The sequence below is a fragment of the Tenrec ecaudatus genome, chromosome 6 (genome assembly GCF_050624435.1).
Source record: "Tenrec ecaudatus isolate mTenEca1 chromosome 6, mTenEca1.hap1, whole genome shotgun sequence".
Classification (NCBI taxonomy): domain Eukaryota; kingdom Metazoa; phylum Chordata; class Mammalia; order Afrosoricida; family Tenrecidae; genus Tenrec; species Tenrec ecaudatus.
In genome coordinates this window covers 92,067,636-92,088,100 of record NC_134535.1, presented here as the reverse complement: position 1 = coordinate 92,088,100, position 20,465 = coordinate 92,067,636, and positions in this window count along the sequence as shown.

Sequence of the window (20,465 nt, the reverse complement as noted above, 5' to 3'; positions counted from 1 at the left end):
AATGCTATCTTTAGGTCTGTTTTCTCTTTTTTTCCCTCTGGGTGAGGTTGTTCTATGTGGTGGTCTCTCATTTATGTTTGGTATGAGTATTGTTCTTCTGCCCAGACTGGGTTCGGGAAGGATCTTTTGTAGGACTGGGTTTCTTCTAACGTATTCTTTGAATTTTTCCTTGTCTGGGAAGTCTCTTACTTCTCTATCTTAATTGATAATTTGGCTGGGTAGAGTATTCTTGGGTTTGCATTGTTTTCCTTAAATTTTTAGAATATGTTACTCCACTCTCTCCTCTTCTTCAGAGTTTCTGCTGATAGGTCTGAACATATTCTTATTTGGGAACCTTTATATGTAATTGCTTGTTTTTCCCTAGCTGCTCTAATGATATTCTCCTTTTCCTCAAAGTTGGATAATTTAACTATTATGTGCCTTGGTGATTTCTTCTTGGGATTCAGTCTTGCTTGGGTTCTTTCAGCCTCCTGAATGTTTGTCTGGTTTTCATTCACTAAGCTGGGGAAGTTTTCCTCCAAGAATTCTCTCACTATTGTTGCAGATGACTTCTTTGTTGTGTCTTCCTCCGGTAAGCCAATAATTCTAATGCTGTTCCGCTTCATAGCATCAGACATAGCTCTTAAGTTTTCTTCAGCTTCTCTGATGATCTTATTAGATTTTTGTTTGTGTTTGTTAAAGTCTGCTTGGCTGTCCTCTAAGTCACTGATGTGGTTCTCTGATTCCTCAAGTTGCTTCTCGAGGTCCATGAGTCTGCTACTGGTTTTTGTTATCTCCTCCCTAAGCTCCTGTGTTTCTCTTTGATTTATGACTTTTGTCTCTTCTATCATTTCATCCTTTTTCAGCATTGTTTCCCTCATATCCTCTACGACTCCAAGTAGCATTTTGAAAATTTCTTTCTGTGGCAGCTCAATGTCTGCTTCTTCTATGCATGTCATTATGTTCAGGACATCTTCTGGCATTGCCTTTTGTTCCTCCCGTTTTTCTGTTGAGGTCATTGGGGCTGATGGCTGTTTGCATGGTGTTGTTTTAGATGAGCCAGGTGCCATTTTCCTGGGAGTTGAAGAGCACTGGCTCTCTCTGGGAGACTTGTAGGAGTGCTTCTTCGAACTGCCTATAGCTTATTTCACTATGGAATTAACCTACCACATTATCCTCCTGTGGCTTCCCTCTCAGGGGAGTGACCCAGAAGGGTTGACTGCTTTGGTGTTGCGGAGGTTTGGCAGAGGTTCCTGCAGCAGCTTGGAGATTTGAGGAGTGTTGTCCCAGCTGCCTTATGCCCCCAGGCACACAGGTAGGAATTGCCCAGTAAGAAATTGAGCAGAGTATCCCCTGGTGGGAGTCAGCAGGGCTTTTCTAGCCTATCTAGCTAGACAAGGTGGAGCTGACCTAGCTGTGTGCGGTGCAGCCGTAAATGCCCTAGGCTAAGGGGAGTGGTCTGGAGGTTAGCAGTAGAATGTAAGAGACCAAGAAAGAGGAAAAGAGGAGACAAAAAAGTTAAAAATCAAGCCCATAGAGCCTGAGGATTTTATTTTTTTTTTATCTCCCTGGCCAGCTAGAGTATACTCAAATGTAATTGTCTCCCCTAGTCACTTGGCTGCAGCTCCTTGCTCTTTAAAGCTGACTCTTGCTACAGCGGGTCTTTGCTATGCTAAAAGCTGCTGGGCTCTGGCTGAGTTCTGGCATTCCTTAGCTAGGTTGCTTCTTGTGCTGATTTATGTTAAGGGCCTCCACCTATGTGCTCCTTGGAGCTGAGCAACCAGACTTGGGTTTGAGTTTTAAACCAATAATATATATTTCACACACACCCCTTTTGTTGCTTGTGATGTGCTCCGATTTGGGGGCTGTCAGGCTGGCCCCCAGAGGGGGAAATCCAGCTTATTATGAGGGTTATTTCCTTCTCAGCCAATTGGAACTACATTTACTCCCTGGACTCCCAACTTTCCGTTTATTTTCTCCCACACTGCGATCTTCCTAAGGTAATACAATATTTTTTCTTTTACTCTAAATTATGGCTACCCACCACCACTCCCCTGTCCGTGGGCTCCAGGCAGCCAACCTCGTGGAGAGCTCCAGAGTGGGGTTCCCCTCGTGTCTGGGATTCTGTCCCATCTTGGGTATCTACCTGCAGAAATTGCTATTTCAGGTAAGGGCACAGCAGGCGCCTGCGGGCTCGCCAAAGCTAGAGCACTTTAAAGCATTCTTTGTTTGTTTTGTGAGTGGAAATCCCACACAAAAAGGGGTTCAGGAGAAACCCTGGTACCCTAGTTCTAATTTCAGGACTCTACCTCCCTGTTTCCTTCGCCTTACTTCCCGATTCTCTGGTCTGGCAGCAGGAGCTCCGAAGGAATGAGTCCTATCTGGTCGCCATTTTCTCCCCCTTCAAACATTCATTTTAATAATCTCCAAATAATAAAGTCCAAAACAAACACTACCATTGAGTCCATTCTGACTAAAAGTGACTCTAGAGGACAGGGTAAAATTACCCCTGTGAGTTTCTAAAACTATAACTCTTTGAAGAAGTTTCAAGCCTCATCAAAATGATAGGATGTAAAACGTTGCTTAAATAACCTTCTTTGGAAATCTAAAATGTTTATTGGCCTACCATCTTCCGTTATCACAACTGATTTCATGTCCATGATATAAAAGGTGCCTGAGTATGGTAAGCTTGGCAATATTTGGTTGAATATTCTTTGCCTCTGATCATACATTAGTGTTCTTTGAAAGAGTAGACGACTGTGAATGACTTAGCAGTCAACTGACAAAAAAAAAAAAGCCATGAACAGAGCTGATTAGTTTATTATCAATTAATGAATGAATAGCATGGATCTGGGCTTGCTTATGATGAATGCTAAATTATTTGGTTATGTGTTTGTGCACAAAGAAAATTATACATCTTGGCCTTGAGAAAAATAGTCTTGTAATTTTGGGGGGTGGTTTTAATGTAATTATTTCCATCTGGGCCTCCTGTTGATTCCCACCCCCCTCCCACTCCTATCTCTAATGCTATTAGCAACATCCTTGATTCTGTTACTGTGGAACCTTGGGAATAATAGTGACCTCACAGGAATGATTAATGACTCTTAATCAGAGAATGGGGGAGAGACTCCCTAGCATCAACTCAAGCACTGAATATAATTAACATATTCACTTTTTAGGAGCCCAAACAGTCCCTTTTCATTAGAGCTTGTGTTGTACTTCCTTGACCAAAAGTTCTAAGTAATTATTTCACATCCCTTTATTTATTGCGTTGACCTCTAGCGTTAAGCATGCTTTTAATTTTAGAAGACTGCCTGGTGCGTGACTTCTTAAGGTCTGTGCTTTTGATGTTGGATAGTTTGTCCCCAGTAATAGTCTAATTATCCCACTGGAGGAGATGTTTTGTTTTCAAAGGGGATTATTCATGGCTTGCATCGGATACCTCAAAGCTGCCAAGCAATAAAAGAGATGGTTAAAAATCTAAATCATCATCTCTAACTACTAACTAAAAGCCAGCAGTGTTGGTGTTATTTTGGTGACCAAACTATTGCATTCTTCTTGTAGAACTGCATAATTGAAAGGGTGGGGTCTGGGTTGCATTCCATCTAAAATGGTCTCCGTAGCCCTTAGAAAGCTGGAGCTCTGCTTCATGTTTAACATCTCTTTCCACAACAGGCTCATCCTTTATTCACCTAAGTTCTTGAATCCCTTCAATGCTCATATAGTTTCAAACCTCAAAGGAGTGAATTTTCTCAAAATGTTCTTTTGTTCCAATACAACCCTCTGTTATGGATCTGTTGCTTTTATATTCAATCTTAAAACGCCTGCTAATTTAGTTTCAACGTAGTTTCTTCACAAGGAATAAATGAATTTCATTGGTGAACCAATGCAAATCCACATCCAGCGTAAGGCACGGTGAACCGGACATTTGTGACCCGAGACTCATTCTCAGCATGGAATAACAGACTTCTTCATGCTAAGCTGGAGCTTCTTCTCCCTCATCTTCCTCTCCCCACCTAGAATGAACACAAGAAGGAAACAAAAGAAAAAAATGAATTCAAAAGAAAGACCAGAAGTAAATATGTGAGCCATAAAACATGGGTGGGGAAGACACTGAAATAGTAACAGTTATTGAAGTATGAGGTATTAAAGAGGAATGGAATATATGACCTAATCTTCTGGACAGTGGGTCAGACAACCATGACTGAAAAGTCCTGAAAAGCTTAATTCTCTCCCCTAAGCCATTCCAGATGACTATTGAGATAGTTAAAGTTTATTGTGCCAACCTGGCCGATAAACACATGTGGGATACATTGAAGGGTGGAGGGATAAATGGCTCCATGAGCCTCGCCTTTCTAGTTCTCAGGTCTCTTGCTTTCTGATGATCGGACCAGTGGGAAGCTGCCTTAGCATGTTCCCTGCTTCAGCTTGCAAGGCTCACTTCCTGCAAGACATCCCTGAGGAGAAGCCACATGGAACTACCCGATGCAGCCCTGGGTGCTGGATCAGCCGTGCGGAGACCCCTGCCAGTGCTGAGATGCTTACATGTTCACTGATTCAGCTTTCCTTCTGCAGTCCATGTCATCGTGTGTGTTTTGTGAGATGGAGAAGTACTTTGTGGATGGTATCGGACATTTGGGCTAATGTTGGACTTGTGGGCTTGGGCAGCGCTGGGTTGGGATGTTTTCTTGATGTGCACTTACCCTTTATATAAAACTCTCTCTTATACACGAGTTTCTGTGGATTTGTTTCTCTAAAGTACCCAGACTGACACAGCTATCTAGCTTGTTTCAGAAGAGGTAGATTTTAATTCCCATCTTAAAGAAGGTGTTTCTGGACCTCACTATCTACCTCTATCTCTTACCTAACTTCAAGGCCTTCTGGACTCATTCAAAGTTAGTTATTCTTTTCTTTCACCAAATGAAATAAATAACGATTAATCACTAATTAATGATACAATAGCTCTTTTAAATGCCAGACAACATCACAATTGCTTCTCAAACACTTTCCACCCTGAGTATACTAAATATTTCTATATTTAGTGCACGGACCTCTAGACAACCAATGTCATTGTGGTTATGTAGCAAATGATAATATAAATTTAATGTAAAAATAGAACCAAAATTAGATTAAAATCTCTCAGGCTTTATGGAAACATTTCTCCATGAGCAATATGTGGTTTCAGAGTTGTATGGGCATGTAATTCACAGATGGTGCAGTTTAATCATCGTCGTATCAAGAAGAGCCGTGCAACCATCAGCACAGTCAGTTTCAGAGCATTTTTTCTCATATGCAACGCTGCTAGCCCCCTGTTTTCCCCAAACCTCCCCTGCCAAGCTTCTAGGTCATTCTTAATCCAGTTACTCTCTCTATAGATTTACCTCTCCTGGATTTCATATACAGAAAGTCATACAAAGCACAAATAGACAAAAAAAATCCAACAACGACAAAACAAAATGGAAAAACTTCAATTGAAAAGAAAGTAGAAATTATTAAACACTGAAGCAATTTTAAAATGGGTCAAAGGGAACATCAAATGATGAAGTGTTATGTTTTAACCTGACTACACCTGCCATAATCAACTTTACACTTCTGTCTGATAACAGGGCTATTCACAGTCCTTGACTGTCGTCAGAAGGGATTCACCAGAGGGATTAATCCATGTGGGGACCCTGCAAATGGACTTTGGGTGTCCACGGCCATCCATAACCTTCTGCAAATGGGTGTTCACAATTTGAACCCTGGTACCATTCCTTCCTTCAGATTGGATTTTATTATTTACAATTCTTGTGCCACACAGGTTTGTGTGCTTCTTCCATGTAGACTTCATTGACACCTCACTTAGATGGCTGCTTGTTTTGACAGGACTTTAAGACTCCAAACACTATTTTTTCATACAGCTGAGCACCATCACACTCAGCTTGTGTTTTCTTCACCACAGTAGTACTCATTTCTTCCGTGATTTTTTCATGAGGGTGACTATCGAGTAGGACTATGGTATAAGAAATCCATTCATATTTCTATGATTTATAAAGAGTTACAGTCTCAGAAACCCACAGGGGAAGTTCTACCCTGTCCTATAGGGGTGTCGTGTGTTGGGGCTGACTCAAAGGCAGTAAGTTTGGTGTTTGGTATCTTTGTGACTGGTTCACAGTCAAGACGTTGTTATCAGTTTATGATAGAGTACATCATAAACCATCCTCCTAGGGCATAAAATATCTATATCAGTTTTGTTGTTAGGTGCCATTGAGTTGATTCTGAGCCATAGCACACCTATACACAACAGAACAAAACACTGCCCTGTCCCGCGCCATGCTCGCACTGTTCCTATGCTTGAGCCTATTGCTGCAGCCACTGTGTCAATACAGCTCATTGAGAGCCTTCCTGTATAGACCAGGCCATTAATGTAGCCAAAGGCGTAGAATTTACATCGCTGTTGAGCAAAGACAATTATACACGTCTTATGCTGGCTTTCCAGACCACAAGACATGAACTGTTGTCTTGTCCAGATTAAACACTTAAGTAACTGGACACTATGTACATGAACAATGGGGGTTAGTGATAGGGCAAAACTTTCCATAACACTCATGCACATTTGGGATAGTAATCATCTGCTTCTTCTCACACGAGGCCATTTCAGTCTTAAGTCCGAGGGAGTATGTCAGCTCCTTAAATATGCTACATGTGAGTTTGGGATAAAGCCCAATGTGATTAGTGAGGTTTCCACACCGGATTCTTCTGGTATGTCCTATGAATGAGGGTGTGCATCCTGAAAGGACAGAGTCTGAAGTCTCAATAGTCTATAGCACAAGGCCTGGGTCACCAACGTCTGGAGAGAAATTAGGTTAAAAAAATCCATTTAGTAACATAAAAGCAGGCATATTTCTCTTTAGTTTCTATCTAAGGATTGTTAAATTGTGATTTTGTTTGTTTGTCTTTACCAATGAGAGGTTGGTTCACCCAGTTTACTCATCAACATAAGTGCATGCACATTTCCTGAGACAAGAATGCCACTCTCCTCTCCTCTTGGCTTTAATTTTCAAAAAGTCTCATTGATCACACTTGCATTAGCAATATATTTTAATAGTCTGTTCATTGGAAAAAATAGTTCCCATAGTTGTATTTCACGATCGCACAATTACTCCTACTCAAATGAGTAAGTCTAGGTTCAATAAATTCAACTTTCTTTAGTGGTCATTAGCTTTATTTTTATTTTTTGTTTTATTTTCACTCATTTTCTTTTGCCACCTGCCTCCCAAATATTCTTTCAATAGCTTGAATTTTCTGCCTTTTAACTTTTGATATGATTTTAGTATCTCAGTTGACTGGAGTCTCTTTCATAACATAATATAGTGAATGCTTAGCATAGTAGCTTTGGAACCCGACAGACTGGGACAAGTGACTTGACCTTTAAATCCTCAGTGTCTTCACCTGTAAAGCAGAAGATAATAAAACTTATTTATGTTGAGCAACAAGAACCTTGGTGATGCGGTGGTGAAGAGCTTGGCGTAAAAGGTCTGCAGTTTGAACTCATCAGTCACTCCATGGGAGAGAGATGTGGCTATCGTTTTTTGCAAAGATTATAGACTTGGAAACCAATTGAGACAATGCTATTCTGTCCTGAAGGTCAAATTCAACTTGACTGTACTAAGTTGTGGTTTATTGTTATTATAAAGATGTGATGATATATTAATTAAAATGATGATAAAATTAATATATTGAGTATTCTTGACACACAAAAAATCTAGTCTTTATATTTCAAAATCACTTTTGAAAAAGAAAATGTCACCAAGTACCAAAAGTATTTAAGTCATAACAAGAGTGACTTAATAGTGTTAAATCAAAGCCTGAGAGTTACAAGAACCCTTAGGATCAATGAGGACAGACATGTTCACATCTTTGTGTTTTATAAGAAATTAGAATGATCTTTTCTGATCTTGGGATTTGAGTGGACATAGTGATTGAGATTCTCTTGTAAGTGCAGTAACCAGGGAGAAGGCAGCTCTCATGAAAGCTTAGAGAGTTCTAGAAGATTTATAGCTACTGGCTAGAAACACTACTGATCCAATCACCTTAATTTAGAGGCAAGGATTCTGGATCTCAGAGAATTTATGATTTACCCAACTGGTGCTATTACTGAGAACTACAAAAACAACAAACTGGTTGGCTCCCCAACTGAATGTTATTTCCATTATACCATGTGCAGTTATTTTGAGCCAACCAGAAAATCTGCAAAGACATCAAAATAATGTTCCTTTCCCCTCTGACCTCAGTAATAACTAGTTAAAGATTTAGAAAGCTTTGGAGAAAATCCTCAAAGCAGCTGCAGGTCCTCAATGTTCCAGCATAGATATTTTAAGCTCTCCACACAAACAATCCTGATAAAGACGTCTCTGCAGTGACTAAAAAGACTTCCAGCTCCTTGTCATGGAGCGGCTACTGAGACTTTTTAATATAAGATGATCTCTTTTCAAGTAGCAGGAGAGAGCTGATGGATCTCTAAATTTCAGATGACTCTGAATTCAAAGTTATTCTCAACCTCTTTTCTCTCTCCTACTAAATTGCTGACTCAACAGCAAAACATAATGGTACTGTTGTCAAAATACATCTACAATCTGACCAGCATTTCTACAGCTACTACCTTCATCCAAACCACTGTTTTATCTCTTCTGGAAAACTGAAAACATTTCCTAATGGATCATCTGTTTCTACTCTGCACACATCATTAAGAATAATCCCCAAATTTGCCAGCCAGGCTTCCAAAGTGCACCCATCCTTGGCTTAAACTGCTGCCTGAGACTCCTGCCACTCAGCTGAGAGCCATAACATAAAACGGCCTGTTCATTAATTTTAATGGGGAAAAAATCGTGATGCGTTTTATCTCAACTCAAGCTATCCAAACAAGTTTTATGCAAAATAAATATTTTAATTGAATGGTAAAAAAAAGCAGTGCTCCATTGTCATTGTGTTACATAAGTAATTGCCATCAGTTTAAAAGCAAATGCAATAGAATGCGGCATTGACTGTGCTGACAAGAACGTCTCTCGAATTCTCACAGGAGGTAGAGGGAGCTTGAGAGAGTGTGCTGGTTGGTTGAGGACTATTTAAGGAAGGTGTTTCTGTTAGTCTTGGTAGACCAGAGAAACAAATCCATAGAAACTCATATCTGTATAAGAGAGAGTTTTATATAAAGAGCAATTGGACATTAAGAAAACATCACAACCCAGTCCAAGTCAAGCCCATATGTCTGATGCCGATCTATAAAGTCCTCTTCAGACTCACAAAACACATGCAATGACTCCCAATGCAGGATGCTCACAGGCCAGTGGGTAGAACGTCTTTGGATCCAGTTGCATCTTAATCATCAGCACTGACAGGGGTCTCCACGTGGCTTCTCCAGCTTCAGAGGTCTGGTTGCATCAGGGTAGGTCCATGTGGCTTCTCCAGCTCAGGGCACTAGCATAGGTCCATGTATTTTGTCAGCTGCAATGTCTCCCAGGGAGTGAGTAGAGTGAGATGTCTTCTACCTCCAAGGAGGAAAAATAGGAGTTTCCAGAATTCTCAGGAAAAGGCCATGCCCACAGAAGCCTCATTGTTTATATTGATTGACAGGCCAGACTCCACCCCATTCACTTGTAATCTGAAATTGACACCAGTTTATGTAACGACCACAGTGTTCGTGGAAAGGTACAGTCTTCTCTCTAAAGAATTGTCTCCTTTAGTGTTTTCAACCATTTGGAGGAGCGTGGTTACTTCGCCTTCACACTGCACATACAATGTGAAGTTACAGCACACAGAGACATATTTAGTCAAAGAATAGCTAAGTATGAGATGACTTGAAATTTTATGTAATACATAAAGGACTGAAAAACCACATAAGAAATCACCACATTATCCCTTTCACATGGCCTACTTATGGTATCTGGGGACTCAACTCAGAAGATGGGAGCAATTGTGGCTCAAGTAGCTAGAAATAACTGGGACGTCTGGGAATGGACTGGTCTGGAGGCTCCATCACTTACATGTATGCCATCTAGGCTGAGGTGATTTAAAAACTGGCTTCAAAGAGGGCTGTCAACTGGAGCACCAATACGGGAATTCTCTAGGTTGCCAGATACCTCGCAATATGGAGGCTGGATTCCAAGGGGGTGTCTCCAGAGAAAATAATCCATGAAGACGTACTCCAAGTGAACCAGACAGAAGCCGAGTAATCTCTCCTGCCCTTGCCTCAAAAGTCACAACATGTCACTTCCACCCTATTTTAACACCGCCCCAATTAAAGGTGAGAGCATAAAACTCCCATCCCTTCATGACAGGAATGTCAAAGAATTTGCAGCCATTTATTTCAATGTCCATGGCCACCATTTAAAAATCCATGATACTCTGTTATTATCTCCCTATGACAACATTGGAGCTTCTGTGGCAGAAGTCTCCCCTCCCATGTGGGTGACACGGGTGGGGTTCCCGGCCAGGGTTCCTCCTGGGTAAGTGGGTAAGTGGGACCTTGCCTGTTGCTATGCTATTGAACATGTTTCAAGGAGCTTCCAGGCTAGTTTAGCCTGGGAAGAAAGGCCTGGTGATTTATTTCCAAAAACCAGTCAATGAGACCCCCAGGGATCCCAACAGACCAATCTCAAGCCAGTTTTCACAGGAGCACAGACAACATTTTGTCCTATGTTACCACTCAACTGCAGTTGACAGCCATTTTCCCCATAGATGAGAATAAGGAAATTTTATTTTCTACGTAACTGTCATACAAAATCTTTCTTCTTCAGAAAAATTGCGATATTTTTTTCTTTAAGTCTGCTAAATCAGGTAACTAATTCTTTTATTCCCTTAACTGTGGGGATTTTTGAAGGTTTTCCTTGCAATAGTCTTTAAAGGACGTAGTGTATGTAAGCAATATGACCTTGTTTGTATCTAGCTTTGATCTGAGTTTTATGTGCATGTGAAATAAGAGATAGAACACTAGTCAGGGAGCAGACTGGAAAGGGCACATATACCTTACTTGGAATTGAGGTACTTTAACTTATTTTTATGTCATATAACATTTATATTAAGACTTGGTGTAGGCATTAACATTCAAATTTAAGAAGAAAATCATGAGGGTAAATTTTCCTTTGGTTTTAAAGTTCAAGAGCAGCATGATAGAATTATAAACACATGATTCTTTATTTGAACACCTGCATTACCTTTTTTTTTTAGGAGAGAAGCTACTTCATTTTAAGACTGTAATTCGCGGAATAGCTTTTACAAAATTACCTATTGAGACAAGCTAGAGTAGGTTCTAGGAAGTTGGTGGTGAAGGACCCATTTGAAGTTTTACTTTCAATCATGTGTGGATTGACATGTTGTGTGTGTGTGAGAGAGAGAGCGGGGGGAGAACAAATACAGGAAAAAATTACACAGCCCCACTCATCAGACCATTGATAACCTCCCAGAAAATCACTCTGTGGATATAGCCCTCTCCACCTGCACCCCATCTTTTTTAAAAAATCATTTTATTGGGGCTCATACAATTCTTATCACAATGCATACATCCATCCATTGTGTCAAGCACATATGTACATTTGTTGCATCATCATTCTCAAAACATTTGCTTTCTACTTGAGCCCTTAATACCTGCTGCTCATTTCCCCCCACCCTCCCCACTCCCCCCTACCTCATGAACCCTTCATCATTCATAAATTATTGTTATTTTGTCATAAATTACACTGTCTGATGTCTCCCCCCGCCTTCTTCTCTGCTTCCCTCCCCCAGGGACATAGATCTATACATAGATTCTTGTAATCAGTTCCCTCTTTCTACCCCACATTCCCTCCACCCTCCAGGCATCACCACTCTCACCACTGGTCCTGACGGAGTCATCTGTCCTGGATTCCCTGTGTTTCTATCTATCTGTGCCTATGTACATCCTCTGGTCTAGCCAGATTTTTAAGGTAGAATTGGGATCATGATAGTGGCGGGGGGAGAGGAAGTATTTAAGAACTAGAGGAAAGTTATATGTTTCATCATTGCTACCCTGCACCCTGCCTGCTTCATCTCCTCCCCACAACCCTTCAGTAAGGTCCACCCCATCTTATACCAACTTCTTGCCACCCCACTCCTAACCTGCTGTCTCCTTCACAGTCTGCTCCCTTCGGTGTGAAAGTAATTATTGAACTTCTCTTTGACAAGAGTGATGCTGTGCCCTATTTGCTTGTATGAGATTGTCTAACTTTGCTGAGCATAATGGCTTTCAAAGTTGGCCATGCCATGAGGTGTCCGCCAGTCCCTCATTATTTTTCAGAGATGCGTGCTATTCTGTTGTATGGATGTACCAAAATTGATCTATCCATTCCTCCAGAAATGGGCTTTTTGGTTGTTTCCATCTTTGTGCTGTTGTAGATAGTGACCCAATAAATATGGGTGTGAAAATATCCGTTCATATTTTGTTCTTTATTTTGCGGGTATATACTGAGTAGAGAGGCTGCAGGGTTATGTGATCTATTCAAATGTGTCGAAGGAAATGCCAGATTGCTTCCCATCATGGCTGTACAATTCTGTAATCCCATCAGCAATAACAGGAGTATTCTAATTGCTCTACCTCCTTGCCAGTATTTATTTTCTGCTTTTTTAAAATATTAGCGCTGGTGTGAAGTGATAGCATAGTTTCCATTTGTATTTCCCTTGTAGCTAACACTCATGAGTAGTTCTTCATATGGGTATTGACTGCCTGAATGGTATCTTTAGTGAATTGTCTACTCATGTCTCCTGTCTACTTTTTGATTGGCTTTTTTTTTAACTGAGGTGCTAAATTTTTCTATAGATTTTTTTAGGTTAATCCTTTAGCTGATACAACATTGCCAACAATTTTTGTTCTTCTTTACTTTTTTGATGAAGTCCTTTGATGTATGGACTGACATGTAAAAATATAACAAAACAATTTTAAAGATAAATTAAATAGAAAAAGACACTCAAAATATAAACACAATATTATTATTAGATCTATCAGGTACTTTGCCAATTTGCTGTGAAGTTTCTAAGTGCTAACTTTCCATTTCTGTACTTAGATTGTAGTTCATAGACCACACTCATCTATAAACCAGATTTTGAGGGGGGGAAAAAAACTTAACTGGAGGAGTAGATTTATGCAGATGAGTATCATTTCATGTCCTTATCTCTCACCCAAAGCAGAGTTGCTAGCCTATCCTGGGTGGCCTCCTTCACCACCTTTTCCAATTGGTTTCTCTAAAGCATTGTATACAACTTGCTTTCATTGATTTGTACGGAAAGGCTGGCTTGCCCCAAGTTGTTTGGGGATGTTCTAGTTCCTTGTACATTATTTAGTCCCAGCTGGTATTCAAGGATCATAGAAAGTCTTGAGTAATCAATGATATACTTGTACTATGCTCATAATTTATGGTTAGGCCTATCCTTCATTCCACAGAGGGCTGCCCTGTATTGAAAATAAAAAGAGAATGGATCTATGTGAATCCCATGTCTGTGCATGACATGGAAGATAGAGGATTGCTGTCTGTATTCTGAGGTTGTGTTTCTGCTTGCCAAAAGAATACTCTTAAAATATCAAGACTTATTTTTTTCATAGCATGACTGAATGTTTACCTGTGTGGGTCATATACTATACATGTACCTGCTAATCTCCTTTTTCCAGAAAGAGCAGGGACTGTGGATTCCATTTGAACAACAGAAGGATTTTCTGATGCCTCAGGGGGGTTGGTCACATCAGTTTCCAAAGGGCATGTCAAGAGATTAGGGGTGTTTTTTTCTTATTCTGATTGTCTTCATTCAATAGACAGTTCCTAAAAATAAAAGATGGTGAAAAAACTAGAGTAGTACAGCCCAGCTACCATTAAAATAATAAGTGGTTAATGGGTACATTCTCCTAAATGTACTTATCAAATTTACATTTAAAACACTGGGAGTGGGTGGGGGCTTAAAGAAAATGAATATCAATGCTTTAGTCTTATTCTCAGAATTCTGAGTTCTTTTTTTCTGGAGTTTACCTTAGAAAGAATATATTTTCCGAATTTTACATAGAAATTTTATTTTTCACTAAGGTAGAAATCACTGTTCTAAACTAAGGGATATTATGCCATCGAGTCACTGACAACTGACAGTGACCCCGTGTAGGTTCCTGAGATTAACTGTTTAAAGGAGTAGAAGTCCAGTCTTTCTACTGAGGAGCTGCTGGTGGTTTTGAAATACTGATCTTGTGGATCACAGCCCAACATGTAAACACAGAGTCAATAAAATTGGGGTCAAATTGTATTTTCATAATGTTTAACAAAATTGTTGGTTCAATAATTTGTGAATGTAATAGGATGTTCATTACCTTTACTGTTGTTCTTTGTCAAAGGCCTAATCAATTTAGAAATAAAAATATGTCAATAATTATTACATGTTATTATGGAAAAGATACTTTGTCCCAGTTTAGCATCATGATATTAAGTTAATTTGTTTAAGTTAATTTTAGTTAATGCGTTAAGTTAATAGCAAGTTAACACATTACACTTACTCCTCACTTAATGATGCATTAGCTAATATTTCCCATTTATGAAAACATTTTGAAAACCTACTATCCAATTATTTAACATGTTAAAGAACATACTTATGAATGCCAAGATGCGAAATAAGGATAACCCTGGCTACAATGGTTAAAGTTATGTATCACTTTGACACGGCTATGATGCTCAGTCGCTTGGCAGTTACGTGGTGGTGTAATGTTACAGTAGTATAATGATGTCATCATCCTTCATTTTGTGGTCTGATGTGGCTATCTTGAATTTTGAATAATACCCTGTTCTTTGGAATCTAAAATTATTAAAACTGGTAAAAAATTTATAAATTTGTATTCAAATTTTTAAAAGATTAGTACAGTTGACATTTATACTTTGTTTTAATTTGAATTTTGCTATTTATTTAAGGAGGCCTGGTGGTGGAATGAGTTAGACATTGGCCTGCTAGCCACAAGGTCAGCAGTTCAAAACAAGCAGTTGCTCCATGGAAAATAACTGAGGATTTCTACTCCCATAAAGAGTCCGAGTCTCCGAAACCCACCGGGGCAGTTCTGGTTTATCCCACAGGGCATTTTGAGTCAGCGTTGACTTGATGTTAGTGAGGTTTCTTGGTGGCATAGTGGGTTATGTGTTGGGCTGCTAACTGCAGGGTCTGTAGTTGAAACCCACCAGCCACTCCGAAGGAAGAAGATGAGACTTTTGCCTCCCCTAAAGATGTACCATCTCAGAAGTCCTCAGGGCCAGTTCTGCCCTCTCTTATAGAATCTCTGAGTGTCATATTAGCTACGTTGCATGATGTAACGCTGTGAACATTGGGCAGCTGTGCAAACCCACTACCCAGTGTCTGAGAGAAAGATGGGGTGGATGTCCCCATGAAAATGGGCATGCAGTCTTTGAAACCCTGTGGAGGGTGTCTAGATTAGAAATCGTGGGGAATGAGGTGGGTGTCATTCATTTACTGCCATTTTTAACATTTGCAATTGATGTCTTTTCCCCACCAATATTTTGATCAAGTATGCCAAAGCATGTTTCTTCTCCCTCACAGCCTTTTCCTAAACACCCAGGTGTTTTGAACGAAAGTTTCAGAGACGTGCCTTGCCTAATCTGTTCCTGGGACTTGTTTTAACATTGTGCTCTTTCTCCCGTTTTAGTCTGGTATCTTTATGTTTACCCTCTGGCTTGGAACCTGACCTTCAGCTATGAACTTGGTTTGTGTTCTGACCTGACTCTTCTTCCCTTGAAACAAGCAACAATCAGACATGGGTAACACAGTAGTCCCGTCCATGACTACAATCCAAGTAAGACATGGATGAAACAAACAGAGTCTCAACACTTAATTTTGCTTATTACAGATTCTGTGTAAGATTCCCATTTTATATAAGCATTAATTCAACTAGAACTTACAACAGAAGCAATCTGTAAGTATCCTTGAATTCTTATATTTCCATTAAACACACCGGGAACATACACATTTTGGAAACAACTGTTTTTCATGTGATTCCCATATCAGCTTAAAATCACTTAAAGAGCTAGCTTCTCAAGAAAAAAAAAGCTCACATGGCCACTAACTGAACATCAGCTCTGCCTATCACTGTGGCATGGTGTTGAGCACAAGTAAAACAGAGACATGTGGTACCATGAGAATGACTGATTATCAGCTCTGTAAGGCACGTCTGCATTTGAGAAAAACAGTAAGTTTTATAGGAAAATATCTATCTTGCTAGTTGAACTTAAACCCCCCCCATTTATAATGATCCTCAGATAAGTCACAGGCTATATATTTTTATTGTCTAAAATGCATTTTCATCCTACTGTGATTGCTGAAATATATAGAAAGCAGTGTACACATCAATTTGAAACTTTCTACCTGAGCAGTCCCGTGACTTGGATCACCTTCTTCGTACTGTGCAACTCGTTACTCGCACACCCCTTTTCCAGACGGTCCTTATCCCGTAATTCATGTAAACATCAAACTAGAGAGTGAGCATTTCTGACCCTTTGCTCCAAAGCTTAGTTCAGAAAATGAACCTCATTGTTCCAGAGTATATATCCGAGAACCACGTTAAAAACATTCATGATGTGAGGTGTCGATAGGATCAGGTATCAGCCATCTAAGACCCAGAGGAAAAGCATGCCAATGTGAATGGGGGAGGTGGGGGTACACGCAGAGTGGAAACCCAAAGCCCATCTGTATACCATTGGACATCCCTTTACAGAAGGGTCACAGGAAGAGACAAGTCAGTCAGTGTGCAGTAGAGTCCCGATGAAACATACAACTTTCCACTAGTTCTTTAATGCTTCCTTTCTCCCACTATCATGTCCTCAATTCTACCTGCAAATCTGACCAGACCAGAACAAGTACACTGCTACAGATAAGAGCCCGCAACACAGGGAATGTAGGGTCGATAAACCCCTCAGGACCAATAATGAGACTAGAGATACCAGGAGGGGAAGGGGAGGGTGGGGGGAGAAAGGGAGAATCGATCACAAGGATTGACATCTAACTCCCCTTCCAGGGGGATGAACAGAAAAGTGGGTGAAGGGAGACAGTGGATGATATGATATGATACAAAAGTAATAATTTATCATTTGTTGAGGGTTCATGAGAGAGGGAGGGTGGGAGAGGAAGGGAAAAATGAGGAGCTGATATGAAGGGCTCAAGTAGAAAGAAAATGCTTTGAAAATGATGATGGCAACGTATGTACAAATGTACTTGACACAATGGATAGATTGTGGATTGTGATAAGAGTTGTAAGAACCCCCAATAAAAGTATTTAATTAAAAAATCATAAGATTATATTCACCTTTTTTTTCTTTTTAAAAAATGGAAATCAGTTTGGCACTTGTGGAGCTCTGAATTGCATGTTCAATCATCTTGGACCAGCACTGCCCCAAACAAGCCATTGTCATAGATGACTCTGCATCCAAGCATCACACCTTGCTAGAGGACCAGGAGGCTATTCATTATGCTACTGTGCACTCATTTCCATGAACTGCAAAGGTGAGAATGTGACGTGGATGTGGGACGAAAGTTCACTGGAGGTGGCTGCTGGGGTTGATCTAAGACCCGCCTCTTGTAAGTGGACCTAAGCAGTGGACCTAAGAACAGCAGGACTCATGTCAGTTCATCTCCAGTACCCGGCTATCCTTCCCTCTAAAGTTTATCCTGAAGTGGATGTTGGAAATTTTTATGAAAGAATAGAACGTCGTGTAAAATAAATCTGTCCAAAGACTGAATGAGCTATAATAATTCATTCACAAGAATTAACTCTTAAGTAATTCACAAGCTTGTTAAGTTAAAGCCAGAAGTCTGATCAGGAAAAAAAGGAATAAAATGGTATGCTCTAGACTGTTATCGTTAAACTAATGCTTCATATAAGTTCCACATCTAAATCTTCCTTGAACTATTATTTCCCTAAAGTTTTCCTCAAGTTGACTTGATTTCCTTTCATACATTTAATTTAAGAAGACATTGAATACTCCTGACACCCTACATTAGCAATTCAAACGTCTGGGCCATGGCGCCCAGCTGCAGCGTTAGGTAAGGGTGTCTGACTGCTTGTGGATCCTGGAAGGGTTCCCAGTCTGCCTCCTAGGATGCTGCTGGGTTGGCTCATGTGATGGATAGATAAGGCTTTGAAGTAGTATCTGGGAATCTAATAGGATTAAAAATGATGTGCCTTCTAAAATCATCTCATGTACCATCTGTGTTATGGATATATTTCAAGGAATATTAGTTTTTTTTTAAAAAAAAGCACCCTTAACTGGTTGTCAAGGGATATGTGTGTGTTATTTAAATTCATGTTATCTAATATATTATTGAGCTATGTTAACTAATGCTCTCTATTTTATTTCTCAGGATTCTAATATCCATTGCAAGGCTACACAGAACTCACAGACAAAATTCATGATTAAAGGGTGAGGGAGAGAAAGAGTTTTAATTTATAGGGCATTGGGTTCATGTTGATGGTAGCAGGCTAATTTGGTTGTACAATGTGAGTAATATAATAAATGTCATTGAATTCTGCCTGTTAAAAAAAGAGTTTATTAACATAGACAAGTAGTAATGCTGAGGGTTGAGTTGATTATCAGGACATGATAGAAAGTTTTTTTCAGGTCTAATAATAAATGCCCAAAAGAGCATCCCACAGGATGCTGCTGTAAGCCTCAACCCAAAGTCACTCAGCTCCATCTCTGTGGATCAGCAAACCCAGCTTCCTGAATAAAGTACCCAGAGGCACCTCACGCCAGTAAACTTCAGTCCAAAGGCACTCAGCTCCACTTCGGTCGGTCAACAAGCCCAACTTTCCCAATTAAGTGCCCAGAGACAGCCCACTCTGCAAGTTAGCTTCCTGCAGAAAAAACATTCAACTTTAAACTTTACTTGCTTCCTGGGTTGGGAAGTCCATTGCTCTGTTCATGCTCTACCTCTGGTTCTATTTCTGCTCCCCTGATATTATAGCTGTCTTCTGGATCAAGGGGTTCACAGTGCAGGTACCTCTAGACACACTCCATTCCTGGCTCTTACATGTAATGAAATCCCTCCTCCTGCTTTTCAAGGGCTCATTTTATACACAGCAGGATGGTATTCCAGGATTCCTGTTCACAATTAATTATTCACAGGTGAATCCTGTCAATATCTCTCCCTGCATTCTTGAAAGACTCATATGTGAAAAAGTTGTTTGATGGGAATTAGAGACTGCCTAGAAGAGCCACACTAAGTGTTCCTGCAATGACTTACTGGCTCTCATTAATCCCGTCTACAGGGAAATCTTGTACCCCTCTGGATCTTGAAATTCCTCATTTGTAAATGGGAACAAAAGTATCCTATTTTATTTACAGTATTATTTTCAAGACCAAAAGAGATGCTCTGGGAGAAACTCTAAAACACAGAATGGACACCTTGGGGCTCATTGTGTACGCCATTACAGACATGACACACTGCCAAGGAATGATGATACATACACATGAAACGCTAAAGACATGAGGTGTTTTTATTATTAATTTGTAATTGTATGTCTTTTGGAGAATAAGCACCAAAGATAACCAGAGTTCATATAATAATCAAGTCTTATGTCAAAGTAGAGTTACCTGTGTTTACAATACTTTAATCTTCTTAGTACAATTATCTATAATAAACTAATGTATATTAAATATGGTTGTCTTTCTATTTCTGCCTTCTTACACAACAATGTTACTCAACTTTCCACTCTGTATCATTTTGTTGGAGATTTTGATGTTTCTTACCGCTCCTCTCCCTGACCCTAATTACTATTCATTTCTTCTTCTGACAGTTCTTTTTTTGTCTGTTATTAATCCCCATGCAATGTCCTACATCCCAACCATCCATGCTCATTAAAATTTTTTTCAAGTAACTTAGACAGTTAATGCTCTAAATAGTGTTTATACCTGTCAGTCTACTACACAGAAATATTGTGTTTCATAAATGGGAAACATGTTACTTAGGAAACATAATAACTAGTATTTATTGAAAACATAGATTTACTATGAGCAGGCACCTACTTGATGATAGTGAGCAACATGACTTAAATGAAAGAACTAATTTAATCCTTACCAAATATCTCCATAAAAGTATTATATTAATTTCTATATTTAATAAAACAAGACACGATTTCCCACAGATATTAAATATTTTGTCCCAAAAGATCTGGCTGGTACATGTTGGAATGAAGATTCTAACACTAGGATTTTTAGGTCAGAGCATATGCTTTACTGCACCCCAATGTGTGAGGTGCCCCTCTTATATCTCAGAAATACATGTCAAGGATTCTCCTAAAATATAACAAAGGCTTTATGAAATTATAAAGAAAACAAAAGGACATAGAGGAGCCTAAATATATAATTCAATGATGAGAAATGCAAATGTCATAGGTGAAGCTCTGTGTTATACTATCAATGTCTTTTGAATTTAAATGAAACTTCTGAATTCCTTTGAAAGTAAACAGT